Source organism: Mauremys mutica, chromosome 3, assembly GCF_020497125.1.
Source record: "Mauremys mutica isolate MM-2020 ecotype Southern chromosome 3, ASM2049712v1, whole genome shotgun sequence".
Taxonomy (NCBI): domain Eukaryota; kingdom Metazoa; phylum Chordata; order Testudines; family Geoemydidae; genus Mauremys; species Mauremys mutica.
The window spans coordinates 6720187-6741067 of NC_059074.1; positions in this window are offsets into that span (position 1 = coordinate 6720187).

Here is a 20881-nt window from a genome sequence, read left to right on the forward strand (position 1 = left end):
ACGCGCTCCCCACGGCCTGTGCAGCCTGGATTCAGCTGGGGAGCCCCCAGACGACCCCACAGCCATGGGGCTGCCCACAGCGCCTCCAGGCTGGCCCTGCAGCCAGAGCTCTCTGCCAATGCATCCCAGCACCGGGCCCCAGGCACCTCTTCCTCCACCTCTTGGCGCATCCGGTACGGCAATGGCCTGGTCATTTCCTGGATTACCTTCCCGGGTTCAGTCTGGATAGAGTGGTAGACCAAGTCCGTGTATCCCAGTAGGGCCATGAAGGTTCCCTGGAAAGCTTGTAGGAGACACTTGGCCTGCTTGCGCTGCCCTTCCGTCAGGGTGTCACCGAGCAGGGGAGCAGGGAGGTCCTCTGTCTGGGGTGCGCGGGGGCCCATCTCCGGCTCAGGCAGGTAAGGGTTGATCAGCAGGCCCTCCCGGTCTCACCACGGTTTCAACAGGTTTACATGGTATCGCTGGGTTTTCTCTTAAGGCCGGTGTCTCCTGGCCCCTTGGCCAGGGTGGGCGCGGGGCTAGCTCTCCGCTGTGGTGCTGCTGGCTGGGACTGGCTCTGGGGCGCTGGTGCCTGTGGGACTGCCCTTTCCGGGCCCCGCTGGCTCATGGGCTGCCCCCTACCAGACCCTTCCCGGCCCCACCTTGCGTCGGGGCTTCCAGACCAGCTGCCACTTGCGGGCTTCTTTCCGCTTGATCTTCAACAGGAAGCCCAGGCTCATGCGGAGGCGGCTGCGGCCCCCCCCGCACGCTCAGCTTGGGTAGACGATGAGGCGGGGGCCGCGCTGGCCCTGGGGCGTGGGGTGGTGGGGGCAGCCGCTCTCCAGGCAGCAGCAGCACTGCAGGCACACGGGATACTCCACGCTCCACTGGCCCCTGTCCAGCAGCCGGAGCTGCAGGTCCCGCAACACCCGCTTGGTGCCCAGTGAGTTCACAATGGCACGGATGAGCCACTCGGGGCTGGCAGGGGCACCCTGTCCGTCTTGTGGGGGGCAGGAGGGGCCCTCGCTGCCCCGTGCCCCTAGTGTGGGGAGACTGTCCGTCCTCAGGATGACGCGCTTCCTCGGGTGGCGCTGCGACCTGCCTGGGGCCCGGTGCTGGGATGCATTGGCAGAGAGCTCTGGCTGCAGGGCCAGCCTGGAGGCGCTGTGGGCAGCCCCATGGCTGTGGGGTCGTCTGGGGGCTCCCCAACTGAATCCAGGCTGCACAGGCCGTGGGGAGGGCCGTGAGCCGCTCTGCCCTCTGGGGTGCACTGCACGGCCATCTTCCTCTCCGGCAGCCCTGGGTCCCGGCAGGCCCACTGCCCTGGGGAGCAGCTTGGAGGCAGGCGGGTGCGGCCTCTGGCTTGTCCGTGCTGGGCACCCTCAGCAGGAAGTGGGCACAGTCACCCTTCTTGATGGAGAGGTGGAATGGCGACTGGCTGGCTGGTGAATGGCCTGGGGTGGGCGGGCGGCTGGATGTTGCATGGCCTGGGGTGGGCGGGCAACTGGATGTTTCGTGGCCCGGGGTGGGCGGGCAGCTGGCTGGCCTGTGACCTGGGGCAGGAGGGTGGCTGGCTGGCACGTGGTCCAGGATAGGAGGGCAGCTGTCTGGCGCGTAGCCTGGGGTGGGCAGCCGGCTGGCTGGCGCGTGGTTCAGGGTAGGCGGGCAGCTGGCTGGCCTGTGACCTGTGGTGGGCAGGCGTCTGGCTCGTGTGTGGCCTGGGGCAGGTGGCATGAACGAATGAAGTGAGGCTTGGAGCCTCCCGGGCAGCCCCCAGCGATGTCGCACCTGCATGCTAAGGAGATGAGACTCCAGCTCCCCCCGGGCGCTGCTGCAGAGAAAGAGCAGCTCCTGGGAGCCGATGGCCACCTCTCTGGGGCGCCTGGCGGGCAGGGCGCTGGGGCGGGGGGCCGGGGCCAGGAAGGCTGCCAGGGAGCGCTGCAGGACAGGGGGCAGGCCCCAGTGGTGCTGCAGCCTCTTGCTGCGGATGTGCCACTCCAAGCTGTGGCGGGAGGTGGTGCTCAGGAAGGGGGTGCCCTGCTCGGTGAGCTCCAGCCCTGGCCACCCCCCAGCGCTTGGGGCAGGCATATGGGGGGCGCCGGGGACCAGCAGGGCCGGGGACTCGGGGTGGGGCATCGGGCCCCCCGACAGGGCCTGCAGGTGCTCGCATTGCACGTTGGTCTCTAGGCTGCGCAGCGCAACCTGGCCCAGGACAGGCAGCCTCGTGCTCCGCGTCCGATGGCCCCGGGCCCCTGTGGCAGGGCGCTTGGGGAGGGGCTGAGAGCTGCCAGGAGGTGGTGAGTTTCCAGCTGCTCCTGGGCAATGTGATGGGTGCCCTGGGCGAGGCGGCAGGGGTGCCAGGGGCAGGGTCTCCCCCTGTTTTTACATTTCATTTATATTAGTTCACACAAACACACCATCCTTCTATTCTGGCCCGGCCCCTCTGTCAAATTTTAGAAACCATTGTGGCCCGCGAGTCAAAAAGTTTGACCACCCCTGGTTTAGCCAGTTGGAGGCATTACATTAGTCAAGGATCTCCCTGTAACATGGAGCCAGTCTATAGGAAAACAAATAAGTATCATTTTTTTACTCTATTTGCGCAGTTTGGCAATGACTAGGGGTCTTTTAAGATTGTCCCAAAGGATATAAAGTATTAGAAGACAATATTAGCAACTTTGCAAACTATGCTCTATAGAAAAAGGTCAATGTTTGCTTCACTCCCTGTAGACTAGCTCAACATTTCAGAGGTGTTTAATAGTTTGATGCTTCCTGTGGCATTATATTGTAATAGGACCACATAAAAATAGAGGATAGAGCCTAACAATAAAAATATAACAGAGTTTTCAGTTTTGAATACCCTTGTTTAGCCTGGGTATTGGCAGAATTCAGAACATGTCGTTGCAGAATTTTGATAATTCCCTTTGCAGGGTGATTAACATTTTGTTTTCACATTTTTTAATTAAAATGATTAAAAGCATGTACAAGTGGGAGGGGAGTTGTAAAACACAGAAGCTAATATTCTGTGTTTACTTCCAGTTTGTGGGGATGTTAACATTGTCTGGTAATGAGTCTACTGAAGCCATTCAGAAGTTCAATCCTTTTAAAGTGTAACAGTTCTATTTTAGGGGGTGATAGTCTCCAGTGAATTCTATTTCCTTCCTTCCTTGTTTTTACTGCCAAACTAATGTTATAACTTTTAGTGTGTAACATCACTCCTACAGGTCAACATCGCGCAACAATTTATTTTTCATAGAAATCTTTGTGTGATGTATGAGAAGCCACTAAAATTAATACATTTCTATTGTTGGAATCTAAGATTCTCAGAAGGCAGAAAGGGTAAGCTAATGTGCAAAGATGGAGGAAAGTAAAAGAAAAGGAAACGGACAGTTCAGAGCAGTCATAGTTAACTAAAAGCTAATTATCACTGCACATGAGTTCTGTTACCCCAAATCTCTGTGTAGAATAATAAGGAGGTGTCATATACAACAGGTTCGACTCCTACCAGCATCTATCAACTGGGAGAATTAGAAATCTGTGTGCCTCCCACCCGTGTTGCATTGAACTCAGGGACAGAAAGAATATAACTTTAAACAGAAAGAAGATTTATTAAGGGATAGAGACAACTGGGGGATGAGTCACTGTGGGGAACACTACAAACACAACTGCCCATGAATAGATTCCAAGAAGGGAGCATAAAACCCAGGCCCTTAAACTCTCCCTTGGCTAAACTAATAAATGCCCTAAAATAAGAACTGTCTCTCTTCTAACTGCAGAGGGAGGACACTGGCAACGGATGGTCCATCTTAGGAGCTCTGGAACATGGGAGGATCTGCTGCCGAAGCAGGAGATCACAGATCTGAGCTGACGGCAAAGCCTTCACTGGCTCCTTTGCTGGATCACAGGAATCAGGTGAGTATCAGAGACCTTGACAGATGTTAGTAGCCAAAGTCTTGATCCGATGCCGCACAAAGAACCTGGACGTGGCTGCCTCGATGGTGGACAGCCCCTTCGTCACCGCCGACAGTCCCTTCTACGCTCACTGTGGTGCGCCTTTCTGAGGCCCACCCTGACAGGCCCTGCCCCCAACCGGTTCCAGCCAGTTCTCAGTCCCTCAAGTTCTGCCTGGAAACAGAGCTTTGGCGGGAAAATGCCATGAAGAAGGGCACCAAGATTCTCATCTTGAATTTCTAATCTCCATTTTGAATTGCAGCAACATTCCTAACAGAATCTAATCATGTACCAAAACCACCTTACAAGCAAATTCAAGCTGTAGCTCTTCTGGGATGGGAGAAATTCAGTTTAAAAGCAGACCTCTGTTGTTTTCATTGCTATCTTGAGTAGATGGAGTTTTAAGTATCATTTTGGAGTGTCTAAATAATTTTCTTTTAATGAAGACTGATCTCTTTGTATAGGAAGGAGCAAAGATTGAAATGTTTTGATTCCTTTATTCAAGCACAGTAGAGGATTTTATAATTTCTTGAGATTAAAGGATTTTTTTATTATGTAAATATACCCGGAAAATGAAATGCTGTACATGAAGATCTGTAGTGTCACTCCATTCACCTATTCGCACTGAGTTATTCAATGTATTTTATTTATTACAGATGTTTATTATGTGAGTAACCAGTCTAGAAATTGGAACCTTGTCAGTGTTAGTGAATTAAGATAGTGAAACAAAGCATTTTAACACTAAGAGAAAAGCTGCATCATTATCAGGTAACTAGAATAAAAATTAAAATAGCATTTACAATCAACATACTGCAAGCAGTCTGTCTGAGACTTATAAGTGACAAATGCAAGTCTAAAGTAGAAACTGGTGTCTGAGGATTGAGATGTGCGAGCCATGAGTAGTTCAATACAAACTCATCATGGCTTTATGAGAAAAAATGTAGACAAACTTCAAATAATCGAGCAACATGTGATGGGTGCACCTGAACAAATTTGCCTCAGTCTAAACAAATTTGCCCAGCCGATGTATATCCACATACCCACAAATGATACAACCTTCAGTTAACAGCAGAAGTTGCATCTTCTGCTTCAAAACACCATAAGCCCAGTGGAACTGACGTGGTTCTGTTGTGCAGGAATAACAGGATTTGGGTATCAAAATAAACAGGATTGTTTCTAGTGGGGTCAGTTCTTGGCCTTATGCTAGTTAACCTTTTTATCAGTGGAAGAAAACAAAATCATCACTGATAAAAGTTTGCACACAACACAAAAATTGGGGGAGAGGTAACCAGCGAAAGGACAGGTCACTGATACAGCATGATCTGGATCACTTGGTAAACTGGGAGCAAGCAAACAATATGTTTTAATATGGGTAAATGTATACTTCTAGGAACAAAGAATGTAGGTCACAATGGAGGACACTATCCTGGGAGGAATTGACTCTGAAAAAGATTTGTGGGCTTTGGTAGATAATCAGCTGAATATGGGCTCCAGGCCACACTCTGGCCAAAAGGGCTAGCGCCATCCTGGGATGCATAATCAAGGGACTCTTGAGTTGGAGTGATGAAGTTGTTTTACTTCTATCTTCAGCCTGGTGCAACTGTTACTGGAATATTGTGTCCAGTTCTGATGTTCAAAATTCAAGGATGTTGATAATTGGGGAGTGTTCAGAGAAGAGCCATGAGAATGATTAAAGGATTAGAAAACACATCTTAGAGTGATAGACTAAAGGAGCTCAATCTATTTAGTTGAACAAAGCGAAGATTACGGGCTGACTTAATCACAGCTAAAAGTACCTACATGGGGAACAAATATATGATAATGGACTCTTCAATCTAGCAGAGAAAGGTCTGGACCTGAAGCTAGACAAATTCAGACTGTAAATAAAGCATCAATTTTTAACAGTGAGGGTAATTAACCAATGGAACAATTTACACCAAGAGTTGTGGTGGATTCTTCATCCTAGCAATTTTTATATCAAGACTGGATGTTTTTCTAAAAGATATGCTCTAAGAATTATTTAGGGAAGGTTCTCTAGCCTGTGTCAAACTAGATAACCATGGTGGTCCCTTTTGGCCTTGGAATCAATGAAAAATCAGTTTAAGTGCTTCTATATTAGGGATTTGCACCAGTTTAATTTAGTCAAACCAATGCAATTTTTCTAATACTGACAAGGCCTTAATCTCTGCCTTAGTTTCCCATCTGTCCAATGGTAAGAACACTTTCTTTTTCTACCCTTTATCTAGTTTATTTAGAGTGTAAGATCTTCATGGCAGAGACTGTGTTTTACTATGTGTACATACAACATCTAGCACCAGGGAGTGCTGGGCCTCAAGCCATCACTGTAATAAAAATAGTAAGTAATAATAAATACTCCTGGGATTAAACTGGCCCAGTGTGTACATGAGATTATTCAGTACCAGAGATAAATTGGGGCCGAAGCAATCTGGATGCAGGAAAAAGAGGATGGGTTTCTCTGAGAATAAGTTAAGATCTGTGTTCCCCTGTTAATAACGAAAATACATAATAAATCACACATGCATATGTTGTTAAAGAGGGGCAGGTCACATGAACAACAATTCCTAACCCAAGACTTTTTATTACTGGGATGCTACATCTAATGATATCCTAACATCAGACCTGCCAAGCCTCATGCATCTGAAGGTTGGAACTTCTTCTCATTCAGGGTAATTTCTCCTTTTTATGATTACTTTGATTACAATGGCCTCGAGAGGCCAGTCAGGATCAGGGCCACATGTGTCAGACACTGTGCAAATGCATATAATGAAAAGAACATCCCTGCCCTAAAGAGTGTACAACCTAGGGGTCCATTTGATCCCTTCATTCACATTGAATAGTACCTTATACCATAAGTCCCATTGTAGTCAGGGTAATACTCTAGACCTGTTTAACTAATACATTTTTAAACTCGAGTGTAGTCAGGTAAGTTGTATTTTTCTAAGTGACTTAAGTGCCCACATCCCATTTTCAAAAGTGACAGGCTCTTAAGAGCCTAAGTCCCATTGACTTTCAATGAAACTCTTAAGCACCTCCGTAGCTTCTGAAAATAGGACCAAAGTGCTTCTAAAAATACGGCTAAGGTCCAAGCAAAGACCACGTGCTTAGGAGGAGAGCCAAAGTTTCAGCTTGACCAGCTAACACATTTCAATACTGCCTGCCCCATCAACTCTAGGTGTTAGCTAATGCTCTTCAAAATTCCCATGTTATAAGCCAGTGGACAGGATGAGCGAGGAAGGGCACCAGATCATGTATATCTAACATCTCTCCCTCCAGCAAGGAAGGGTTTTGTACCCAGTATGCGCATGTCAACCAGTCACCCTCTCCTCCTCCAGGGCAGTTCAGCACCTATGCCCTGGCCTGTGGTTACAGGGCCCTTTTGGGGTGTATGTAGCTCCCATACCTCCCAATTCCTATGGGGAAGGTGGTTCTAGTCCCTTCCCCCAACCAGTTCCTAGGGAAAAGGCAATTCCAGTCACTGTCCCTCCATTCCGCACCTCAGTTCCTATGGGGAAGGTGGGTCCAGTCCCCTCCCCAGCCCCCATCCAGTTCCTACAGGGAAGGCAGCTCCAGTCCCCCCAACTGAGTTCCTATGGGGAAGGTGGTGATTTCCCTACACCCCCCCCCCTGAATTTCCCCAACACCCCCCCGCCCCAGTTTTGTGAGCTAGTTACATACCAATTTAGTGACTGTTTGTTTGGAAATCTGAATTTGAACTGAAACATTAATACACACTTTAAAAGCTTATACAGTGTATGATAAAATGTGTATCCGAAAAAGTATATGTCATAAACAGATAGTTAAGGGTTAATGTATCTTTTACCTGTAAAGTGTTAACAAGCTCAGTGAACCTGGATGACACCTGATCAGAGGACCAATGAAGGGACAAGATACTTTCAAATCTCGGTGGAGGGAAGTCTTTATTTGGGTTCTTTGTTTTGGGGGTTGTTCTTTCTTGGATCTAAGAGGGGCCAGACGTACATCCAGGTTCTCCAAGCTTCCTAAAATAGTCTCTTCTATTCAATATAGTGAGTATTAATTAAAAAGGCAGATTAGTCTTTTGTTTGCTTTCTGTATTTGCAAATGTGTATTTTGCTGGAAGGATATTTTATCTCTGTTGCTGTACTTGTACTTATGCTAGGGGGGAGGGAGTCCCTCTAGTTTTTATAAGCTGTATACCCTGTAAGCATTTCCATCCTGATTTTACAGAGATAGTTTTTACTTTTTCTTTCTTTAATTAAAAGCTTTTCTTTTTAAGAACCTGACTGATTTTTTCTCCTTGTTTGAGACCTCAGGGGATTAGTCTAACTCACCAGGAATAGATGGGGGGGAAAAGAGGAGGGGGAAGGTGAATCCCTCTTTGTTTTTAGATTCAAGGAGTTTGAATCAGGGTAATCGTTCCAGACGACCAAGGGAGGGAAAGTCTGGGAGGGGGAAAGGTGGGGAAATGGTTTATTTCCCTTTGTGTTAAGACCCAAGGAGTTTGGGTCTTGGGTTCCCCAGGGAAGGTTTGGGGGGAATGGAAAGTGTACCAAAACACTATATTTTTGGTCGGTGGCAGCGCTCTCAGATCTAAGCTAGAATTTAAGCTTAGAAGAGTACATGCAGGTCCCCACCTTTTGGACACTTTTGTGTAAGAGACAGCCCAGACTGCACTAGCAGCGAGGTTCCCTCACTGAGAGCTCAGCTGAAATCACTGAGAGCTGGTGGAACCTCAAGAGACCAACTCGCAGAGGTCACAGTGGCAGGTGGCAGCAGGAGGTGACTGTGCAGGGCCACTGGCAACAGAGCAGTGGAGTGACTGGTGGCACAACGAACAGCCGTGGCCAGAGTGAACAGTGAGCAGCTGGAGGAACAAGCAAGGTGCCTTCTTGTCCCCCACCTGGAAGGTGTATTCATGTGAAAGCACCTCTGAACTCTGAGTCTCCACTGACCAAGGACAACACCGGTGAGTGGAGTGCGGTGGAGGGAAAAGTGAGGGGCATGTTAAATAAACATTTGTTTGTTGGACTATATTTTAGTCACTTTGCTCCAGAATGCTAGATTTGGGAATGACTGAGAATGGAAACTTATATAAATATGTTTCCTAGTAGGCCAAGATTTTTAAAATGCATTATTTGCCAAGGTTATCTCACATTGTTATCTTGGGAGGTCATTATGTTGGGGAGATTCTGTACTAAACATTTTTATTATTATAATTAATTTTTACATAAGAATGGTCATACTGGGTCAGACCAATGGTCCATATAGCTCAGTATCCTGTCTTACAACAGTGATCAAGGGCAGGTGAATGACCAGAACAAGTAATCATCAAGTGACCGTCCCCTGTTGCCCATTCCCAGCTTCTGGCAAACAGGCTAGGGACACTCAGAGCATGGTGTTGCATCCCTCCCCATCCTGGCTAATAGCCACTGATGGACCTATTCTACAGGAATTTATCTAGTTCTTTTTATAATCCTGTTATAGTTTTGGTCTTCACACCATTCCCTGGCAAAGAGTTCCCTGGGTTGACTTTATATTGTGTGAAGAAGTACTTCCTTTTGTTTTTTTAAAAACCTGCTGCCTATTAATTTCATTGGGTGACTGCTAGTTCTTGTGTTATGTGAAGGATTAAATACAATTTCCTTATTCACTTTCTTCGCACCAGTCAAGATTTTGTAGACCTCTATCATATCCCCATTAGTCATCTCTTTTCTAAGCTGAAAATTCCCAGTCATTTGAATCTCTCCTCTTGTTTCATACCCCTGATCATTTTAGTTGCCCATCTCTGTACCTTTTCCAATTCCAATATATATTTTTTAGGATGGGTGACCAGATCTGCACACACTATTCAAGGTATGCACGTACCATGGATTTTTATAGGGGCAATAAGATATTTTCTGTCTCATTATCTATCCCTTTCTTAATGATTCCCAACATTGGTTGCTTTTGTGACTGCTGCTGCACATTGAGTGGATGTTTTCAGAGAACTGTCCATAATGACTCCAAGATCTTTCTTGAGTGTTAACGGCTAATTCAGACTCCTTCATTTTGTATGTATAGTTGAGATTGTTTTCCAATGTGCATTACTTTGCATTTATCAACATTAAATTTCATCTGCCATTTTTGTTGCCCAGTCACCCAGTTTTGTGAGATCCCTTTGTAGCTCTTTGCAGTCTGCCTGGGACTTAACTGTCTTGAATAGTTTTGTATCAACTTCAAATTTTGCCATCTCACTGTTTACCCATTTTTCCAGATGAATATGTTGAACAGTACTGGTCCCAGTACTGACCCCTCAAGGATACCGCTATTTATCACTCTCCAGTCTGAAAACTGATAATTTATTCCTACCCTTTGTTTCCCATCTTTTAACCAGATACTGATCCATGAGAGGACTGCCCTCTTATCCCATGATGGCTTACTTTTCAAAAGTCAATTTAAACTCAATACTTTTTTTAAATGTTTTTTTTTAGAAATGTAGACCTGTTACGTGTTTTGATGTAACTTGCATTATTATGTTAAATTTGCATAATCCTAACAAAACATTTACTTTAGTCGTATCTCTTTTATATATCTCAATGGTCCTGATATCGCCTCCTAATTTCAATTCCTGCGGAAACCACACCATGGCTCCCATATAACTCCCCTGCCAGTTCCCCTGCCCCACTCCCCCAGTTCATACAGGAAAGGCAGCTCCAGGCCCCTTGGTTCCCAGGGGCAGACAGCTCTTGCCCCCACCCCCTCTGACTATGGGACAGGCAGCTTTAGCCTGCCACTCCCCCAACCCAATTCCTATGGGGAAGGGGGCTCCACCCCCCCAACCCAATTCCTATGGGGAAGGCAGCTCCTACACCCCGATTCCCCGAGCAGCGCCACCCCCCAAACCCAGCCACAGTCAGGCGCTGCTGAACCCCGCGCGGGGGGTGCTCCGCCAAACGCCCCTCCCCCCTCCGGGCTCACTAACTGCAGAGCCCCAAATGGCGGTTAAAACCGTTCCCCTCAGCCGCCCTGCCCCGACAAGAGCCGCGCCGCGCGTTCCCCCTGCGCAAGGGAGTTGGGTGGGCACTGGGAAACGAGCGGCCAATCAGAGCGCAGAACAGAAAGTGGGGGAATGACAAGGAAACAGACCAATCAGAGCCCAGAAGAGGAAAAGAAAGCAGAAACAGCCAATCAGAGCCCCCGGATCAGGGAGGCCACGCCTCCAGTTCGTAGGATTGCGCGGCCGGCTGCACACTCCGAGCTGGAGAGGGTGGAGCGGTGCCCCACCCTCACCTCGAGCGCTGCCTGCACCGGGCTCCGCTCCCAGGGGGCGGGGCGTCCCTGGCGGGATTCCGTGGGCTGGGGCGGCTTGTACCCCCCCTCCGACGCTGCGGGGTGTGAGCCCCTCCCCCACATCCCCCCCGCCAGGGGTTTTAGACCCCCCCCCCCGCCACTGCAAGGCGTGAGCCCCTCCCCCATAGCATGGACACAGACCCGGGCACTGCAGGACATGGGGGGGTGAGCCCCTCCCTCCACAGCACCCCCCCCTGCCAGGGGCTTAGACCCCCACCACCACTGCAAGGCGTGAGCCCCTCCCCCACAGCGTGGACATAGGCCCAGGCACTGCAGGACATGGGGGGGTGAGCCCCTCCCTCCACAGCACCCCCCCCCTGCCAGGGGCTTAGACCCCCCCTCCACTGCGGGGCATGAGCCCCTGCCCCACAGCCCCCCCCCTCCAGGGGCTTAGACCTTTCCCCCTCCCTGCCCTCGACACTGCAGGGTGTGAACCCCTCCCCCACAGCACCCTCCCACCCACCAGGGGCTTAGACCTCCCCCCCCGACACTGCAGGGTGTGAACCCCTCCCCCACAGCATGGACATGGACCCCGACACTGCAGGACATGGGCCCTTCCCCTCACACCAACCCCACAAAGGGGCTTGGACCCCTGACACTGCAGGGGGTGAGCCCCTCCCTCCACAGCCCCCCCCCGATGAGCTTGGACCCCTGACGCTGCAGGAGGTGAGCCCCTCCCTCCACAGCAGCCCCCAAGGGGCTTGGACCCCTGACACTGCAGGGTGTGCCCCTCCCCCAAGGTGCCTGGTACCCCGACACTGTAGAGCATGGGCTCCCTGCCCCCACAGTGCCCCCCCAAGGGGCATGTACCACCTGACATGGCCGGGTATGGGCCCCTCTTGGGCAGGAGGGAGAGCTCAGTGGTTTGCACATTGGCCTGCTAAGCCCAGGCTTGTGAGCTCAATCCTTGAGGGGGCCACTTAGGGATGTGGGGCAAAAATCAGTACGTGGTCCTGCTAGTGAAGGCAGGGGGCTGGACTCAGTGGCCTTTCAGGGTCGCTCCTGTTCTAGGAGATAGGTGTATCTCTCCCCCCACAGCACCCCCAAGGGGCATGGCACCCCTGACAGACTCCCTGCCCCCACAGTGGGCCTCCCCACAGAGGCATGGACCACTTCAACACTGCAGAGCATGGGTGCCCTCCCCCCAACAGTCCCCTCAAGGGCATGAACCCCCTAGGGACACCACAGGGCTTGGTCCACCTCCCCCCCAGCACTGTCTCACTAAGGTACATGAGTTCCCCACACACACAATGCCCCCCCATGCCATTGAGGGGCATGAGCCCCCTCTCCTCCACACATTCCCACAATGAAGGCTGTGACACTCACACACATCACTCCCCCAGGCCTCTGCAAGGCACAAGGCCCCTGCTTCTTCTCACAGCAGCCCCAGTGGGAGGGGCATAACACCCAGTCCCTAAGTGGCACTGCACAGGGGGCAAGTGTGGCAATTTGCCCCAGACCCTGCAGGGGCCCCCACAAGTATTCTATAGTATTGCAACTTTTTTTTTTAGGGAAGGGGCCCCCAACATTGCTTTGCCCCAGGTCCCCTGAATCCTCTGGGGAGCCCTGGCACTGCAGGGTGTAACTTCCCCTCCTCAATGCCCTCAGTGAGGAGCACGAACTCTGGCAGGGCAGAATGTCAGGTTGTAACGCTGCTTGCAAATGTGAAAAACACTGGCACAGTGTGTGGCCAACTGTTGAAATCTGGACAATCCTGCAGAATTCAGGAGGGCGGCACCTTCTAGTCCGGCCTCAAACTAGCCCTGGGGGACACTGTTTGTTTTTAGGCTATTAAAAGGGGGAAAGTTCAGTTAAATTATAGGAGTGTTGGGGGTTTTTTTCTCCCCTTTTAAAGAAAGAAACAAGGCATTTAGTTGCAAACAATTAGCACTCAGTTAACTCACAAACAGAGCATCCCAAGACTACGAAGCGCCACAGCGCTTACCGTGGTGTAGCATCTGCAAACATTTCCTATTTATGAGGACATTTTCTTCAGTTTTTACTTCTTTGCTTTAGACGTGGCTACAACCCAGTAATGAACATCATCAGCTCAAGAAAATAAATAAGAATTGTGCTGTTCAAATATATGCCCCAATCCACCAAAATTCCTCTGGTGGTAGAAAACTCTTCCAACAGGACATTGTCATCTCGATTATTGCTTCAAAGGTTGTTTTTTTTCCCTCCTGCTGATGATAACTCATCTCAATTGATTGGCCTCTTATGGTTGGTATGGCTACTTCCACCTTTTCATGTTCTCTGGATGTATAAATAGCCACTTTCTCTGTGTTCCATTCTATGCATCCGATGAAGTGGGCTGTAGCCCACAAAAGCTTATGCTCTAATAAATTTGTTAGTCTCTAAGGTGCCACAAGAACTCCTATTGTTTTCTGTATTTCGCCATTCTCTGCCTCCCCAAAATCCTAGCCTTACTGGACAGCAAACTGCAAAAGCATTGCTGCTTCTGGTTTGATTCATGCTTGCTTTGTTGTCAGACTGATTTTCAGCTGAAGTTAAACTGCACACTAAACAAGCTGAATAAGCACATACACACACACCAATAATACTCATGGCATCCCTATTGTTAAGGTTCCTTCCCCACTCTGAACTTTAGGGTACAGATGTGGGGACCTGCATGAGACCCTTTAAGCTTAATTACCAGCTTAGATCTGGTTTTGCTGCCACCACCCAAATCATTTAAGAGTTCTTTGGGAATCTCTGTCTACCTTCCCCCCACCCCCGAATATCTCCCTCCCAATACTATAACCTCCTCCACCAATTCCCTGGTGAACACCGATCCAAACCCTTGGTTCTTAAAACAAGGAAAAATCAATCAGGTTCTTAAAAAGAAGGCTTTTAATTAAAGAAAGAAAGGTAAAAATCATCTCTGTAAAATCAGGATGGAAAATAACTTTACAGGGTAATCAGATTCAAAGAGCTCAGAGGAACCCCCTCTAGCCTTAGGTTCAAAGTTACAGCAAACAGAGGTAACATCCTCTCAGCAAAAAGGAACATTTACAAGTTGAGAAAACAAAGATAAACCTAACACACCTGGCCTGGCTGTTACTTACAAGTTTGAAATATGAGAGACTGGTTCAGAAGACTTGAAGAGCATGGATTGATGTCTGGTCCCTCCTAGTCCCAAGAGCGAACAACCCCCAAAACAAAGAGCACAAATACAAGCCTTCCCCCCACCAAGATTTGAAAGTATCTTGTCCCCTTCTAGGAGATAGATTTTAATATCCCCCTGTTGCCGGCCCAAAAGGCCTGAGGCAGCAAACAGTGATTCGTTGCCCGGAGTGCCTCGCTCCAATTAGACACACCAGGGTGGAGAAGCAAAAAAAGTTTATTTGAGATCTCAAAGCGCGTGCTCGGAGACCACGTCTCAGATCAAGCACCCCCCAGAAAAGCAGCTCTCTGTCTTTATACATGATCTTAGCTAAGCATGTCTATTACCCCCAATGCCCAGCTCCCCCTCCCCCCCCCTTCTCCCTCCTTTTCAGTTCCCATACAGCAAATACATTATGAAGCAGCAATTACTCTAAACAGGTTAGATCATACTTGGCAAAAAACATATTATCTTATTAGTAACTTTTCTTGACCGGTCATTTTGTTTCACTCCCTTTAGCCAGGTGCAAGCAGGCTGTATAATTGCCTTCTGGTACTGATAACTAGTTGCCACACATTCCATTCTTTCCATCTAGCCTGTGGAGTTAATTAAAGTCTAAACATGGACGCGGTTCGGACAAGCAGAGGCCTAATACAGGGAGCCTTCATTGGCACTGTCATTTTCCACCCCTCTGTCAACACTGGGTCATGCCTGGTGCCACCAACAATTCCCTCCTTTGAGAATACTCAACAAACCTTTGGCTGAGTGTTCTCATATACTGTGGACAAAACGTAATTGAGTTCTATGGAGCTGGGGCTGTCAATGAGAGGGTACATAGGGACCTTCGGGGCACGGGGGGAAACGGGAGTCAACGAGAGGAGTGTTCCCATAGCAAAGAGTAACATTGTGACAAACCCTAGGCCTGGATCCATACTGGGCAAGTGAGCCTAAGGCCTAACAATTACAATTCCCCAAATACCCACAAAATTACTACTACTAACAACAAGCAGATTAAAAACAAAAGGGACCAGGCCCACAGGTTAGGCTGGCCCTGTGAAAATAAACACAGCCAACGCTTAGAGTGTTCACGGGGAGTGCGCTGTAACTGTCCAAAGGGGTCACAGGGCATTCCCAGCAGGCCTTACTGTCGCCTGAATAACAGCTTAAGTCCCAGATCGTCGTTGGCAGTCTTCTCCGCAGGTTGGACGGTCCACCGTTCAGGAGCTGGCACTGCTTTCAGACGGGAGTAGTGGATCCAGTTCTTGTATCCCTCGACCTTTGCTGCTGTGTGGGTGATCAGCAGGACGGTGTGAGGTCCCTTCCACTTCTCTTGGAGAGGCTCGTCCTTCCAGGTACGAACGAGAACGGAGTCACCAGGCTGCAGGGAGTGGACAGGGGCATCCAGCGGGAGAGGCTGCAAATCTTTGGTATACCTGTGGAGAGAACAGAGAACAGCAGACAGAGAGCACATGTACTGAGATAAGAAACCGCAGCCTACCTCCCACTCCCCTAACAGAACCGGTGTACCATTCATAGGCCATGCCCTCCCAAACATAATCTCGAAGGGACTAAGCCCTAACCTGCCCTTTGGGAGAGCACGAACTCGGAGCAAAACAAGGGGTAAGGCATCAGGCCACCGAAGAGAAGCCTCTTGGCAGACCTTTGAGAGATGCCGCTTGAGTGTCTGATTAGTACGTTCCACTACTCCACTGGCCTGTGGTCGCCATGGAGTGTGGAGCTTCCAGGTGATCTGTAGAACATCCGAAATCCCCTGAATGACTTGCGATGTGAAGTGTGTTCCATTGTCAGATTCCATCCACTGGGGGAGTCCAAAGCGAGGAATGATCTCCTTGACAAACTTGAGAGCCACTGTTCTGGCAGTGTTGTTTCGGCATGGGAAGGCTTTAGGCCATCCGCTGAATCGATCCACCATGACAAGGAGGTACCTGAACCCTTGGGTTCGGGGGAATTCAGTGAAGTCTACTTGCCACACCAATCCTGGCCCTGGGGTAGGTTCCAGAGTGGGTGGTGGCACTGACACTCCTGGTCGAGGGTTGTTTTTTTGACAGACTAAACACTCAGCCTGTACCTGGGAAGCCAGGGGTCTTAATCCAGAGGTTAGAAAATACTTATTCATAAGCTGGGTGAGAGCCTCCCTTCCAGCGTGAGTGGTCTGATGTAGTTTCTGTAGTACTGGCCGTATTAGGCTTTTAGGTAGGAGGATTTTTCCTTCTGTGGAGTGGAGCCATCCCTCCTTTTCCTGGAGCCCAAGGGAGTCGGCCAGATTCCTTTCTTCACGAGAGTACTGAGGGGCTGGGAGCTCACCCACTGATGGGATGAGGGCATGCACATGGGCCTCCTCAGCTTCCAATGGTTCCAGGGTGGCAGCCCGCTTGGCTTCCCTGTCGGCCCTGGCGTTGCCCTTGGCTACATCCTGGTCTTCTCGTTGATGAGCTTTGCAGTGCACCACTGCTACCTCTGAGGGGAGCTGCACCGCTTCCAGAAGCCGGAGAATCTGTGTCCCATGCTTGACCGGGGACCCCTGAGCTGTAAGCATTCCCCTTTGTTTCCACAGACCAGCGTGAGCATGCAATACCCCAAAAGCATATTTTGAGTCAGTAAAAATATTAATCCGTTTGTCTTTTGCCAGTTCAAGTGCACGGGTTAATGCTACAAGTTCAGCAAGTTGGGCAGATGTTCCAGCAGGTAAACTCTCTGCTTCCACTGTATCGTAGAGGGTCACAACAGCATAGCCAGCCCTCCTTTGCCCATCTATGACAGCACTGCTCCCATCAGTATACCACTCACAGTCTGCATTTGAGAGCGGTTGATCTTTTAAATCTGGATGGCTGGAGTACTGGGCATCTATGATTTCTAAACAGTCATGTTCCTGCTCCTCTGTTTCTGGTAACATAGTGGCTGCGTTGAGGGAGGGGCAGGTCTGCAGGGTAACTTCAGGATTTTCTAGGAGTTTAGCCTGGTACCGAGCTACCCGAGCTTGCGTGAGCCAGAGACCACCCTTAGTGTCCAGCAGGGCTTGAACCATATGAGGGGTATACACCTGCACAGTCCCCCCCAAAGTCAGTTTCTCTGCTTCACCAAGCACTAGGGCAGTTGCCGCGACAGCTCGCAAGCAAGCTGGCCACCCCTTGGCAACTTGATCCAGTTGTTTAGAGAAATATGCCACAGGACGTTTCCAAGTGCCTAATAATTGAGTAAGCACCCCTAGAGCCACTCCCTTCCTTTCATGCACATACAGTTGAAACGGCTTAAAGATGTCTGGGAGACCGAGTGCCGGGGCTTCCATTAGCTTTCTCTTTAATACTTTAAATGCCTTGTCAGCTTCTGAGGACCAGTGAAAGGGGTCGTGATCCATTCCCTTAACACATTCATACAAGGGCTTAGCCCACAGTCCGAACTCTGGGATCCATATTCTGCAAAAGCCTGCCATGCCCAGAAAAGCCCTGAGCTGTTTACGATTGCTTGGGACAGGAATTTGACAGATTGCTTCCTTCCTCTCGTTTGAAAGCTGTCTCTCCCCCTGTCTTATGTGAAATCCTAAGTACTGTACTTCTGAGAGGGCAATTTGAGCCTTGCTCTGAGCTACCCGGTATCCTCTGAGTCCAACAAAGTTCAGGAGGCTCACAGTGGCGTGGAGGCAAGGGGTTAATCCCACCGCCCCAATTAACAGGTCGTCCACATACTGCAGGAGGAGAATCCCGTCCGGAGTATTCCACTCCTCCAGGTCTTTGGCCAGAGCCTGGCCGAAAAGGGTGGGGGAGTTCTCAAATTCCTGGGCTAACACAGTCCAGCAAAGCTGCCTTTTAACCCTTCGGTCGTCTTCCCACTCGAAGGAGAAAATCTCCTGAGATTGTGTGTCGACCGGAATTGTGAAGAAAGCATCTTTCAGGTCTAGGACCGAAAAGTGGGTGTACTGCCCTCCTATAGATGCCAACAGTGTATATGGGTTTGAAACAAGGGGGTGCAGAGTCTTAACCCGTTCATTAACTGCCCTCAGGTCCTGGACCAGCCGATAGGTGCCATTGGGCTTTCGAACAGGCAGGATGGGGGTGTTCCAGGCTGACTGGCATTCTCGCAGTACCCCGTACTTCAGAAACTGATTTATAGTTTCCTGCAGCCCTTCTCTGGCCTCCCTCTTTATCGGATACTGCTTGATCCGCACCGGACTTTTTCCTGGCAGGAGCTGAACTTTAATGGGGGTGTGATGTACTGCCTTTCCTGGGACCCCCGATGCCCATACTAGAGGAAAAACCTGGTCCTCCCACTGGCTCCACTCTGGGGCTTGCATGGCTGAGGGCTTAACTGCAAGAGTCATTATCCAGGCATTCTCTGGGGGCAGGGTGAGGGTGATTTCATCTTGGGTGAAGTGCAGGGTGGCACCTAAGCGACAAAGCAGATCCCGTCCCAGTAGAGGCGTTGGGCAGTCGGGGAGGTAAACCAGCTTGTGGGAGAGAGTTCTGTCTCCCAAAGCACATTCTGCTGGGGCATACACTGGACATTTGATTCCTTTTCCTGTAGCGCCGACCACAGTGAGGGAATCTGCCACAGGCAGCTGGAGGGGTTGATTTACAGCGGTTCGAGCTGCTCCAGAGTCTACTAAAAAGTCTATTTCAGAATTTCCCACCCGCATTTTTACTCGGGGTTCCGGGGGCAGGATAGTCCGTCTCCCCTGACACCCCTAGTCTTGATTCTCTGCTGCCATCATAGGGGTATCTTCCCTCTCGGGGCACTCATTTTTCCAGTGTCCCTCCTTCCGGCATATGGCACACTGATTGCGACCCAAACGCCTTTCCTGTGAGCCAGGGCGCCCACGTCCACGACCTCTCATCCCCCGGCCCCTTCCACCACCTTCCTGAACCTTCCTCTTGTCACTGGCCTGTACTGCTGCAACCATCATCTTCACTTGCCTTTTTTCCTTCTCTTGCCTTAGCTATAACCTGATTCCTCTCCACTTCAGACAACAGGGTCCTCATAAGGATATTACAGTCATCCCAGTCAGGCTTGTGACTGGCAAAACATCCCTCAAAAACCGAAATAAACTTGCTGGGATTCGTGGAGAATTCCCCTGCCTGTGCCTTAAAGGCTGCTAAGTCCACTGGGTTAAAAGGCACATGTGAGTAAACTAGCATAGTAGTGGCCCGGCGCCCCTCTGCTCCCGGGCGAGCCACCACAGTCTCAGTAATCAACGGATAAAATCCCACTGAAGGAGCAATCTCTGAAACCTGAGGCACCTGGTCTTTATACGGTGGGGGTGTAGGAGCCGAAGGGGACACCGACTCTGCCATTACAACCGGGGAGGGGTTCGGGGAACTAACAGTGACTGCCGAGCCTGTCGGAGTCAGATTACACTCTTGCAACAGATCTGACCTATCTCTCAACAACATAAACAACTGTGCATACATAAATTCATTCCACTTATTCATTCGCTGACAAAACAAAGCTAATTGAAGGATCGTGTTGTAATTAAGTGATCCCTCCGGTGGCCACCTTTCCTGGCCCTCTAGCTGGTACTGAGGCCAGTTTACTGTACAGAATCTTTTCAGTTTACTTTTAGTCAATGGATCTTTTTCAAACACTTTCCAATTCATCAGAATGCATTCTAAGGGTGTACACCGTACCCTGCCTGTACTCTGTCCCTGCCCCATACCTATGGGAAGACACTGGGCGTCCCCAGGTCTTAACAGACAAACAAAAGGTTAACAGCACTGGACTGTTCCTACCTTATTCACGAGACCGGTTCCCCACCGTCGCCCGTAGCTGCTTCTCCACTATCTGAGCGCATTGCACCGTAGTGCCCTCCGGGGTCGACCACACCGCGTCTCCGCCAAGGCCCCCGATGAAGTCACCGGTGCGCGCTAGGCATCGGTCGTCGCCGCAATCCGTCGACCTACAGGAGGGGTCCGGGCAAGGCTAAATTTAGCCTCAAGCCCACCCAGGGACGCCAAAACTGTTGCCGGCCAAAAAGGCCTGAGGCAGCAAACAGTGATTCGTTGCCCGGAGTGCCTCGCTCCAATTAGACACACCAGGGTGGAGAAGCAAAAAAAGTTTATTTGAGATCTCAAAGCGCGTGCTCGGAGACCACGTCTCAGATCAAACACCCCCCAGAAAAGCAGCTCTCTGTCTTTATACATGATCTTAGCCAGGGGCGGCTCTAGAAAATAGGCTGCCCCAAGCAGCCGTGCGCAGCGCCGCCCCTTCCCCGGTCCCGCGGCCGGTCCCCTCTTGCCTGCGGGAGCTCAACTGGAGCCGCGGGAAGAGGGGACCCGCCGCAGTCATGCCTGCGGCAGGTCCGCTCGTCCCGGGCTCCGGTGGACCTCCCGCAGGCATGCCTGCGGCAGGTCCACCGGAGCCAAATGCCGCCCCCCAGGGAAAGGGCCGCCCCACGCGCCTGCTTGGCGCGCTGGGGTCTAGAGCCGGCCCTGATCTTAGCTAAGCATGTCTATTACCCCCAATGCCCAGCTCCCCCCCCCCCTTCTCCCTCCTTTTCAGTTCCCATAC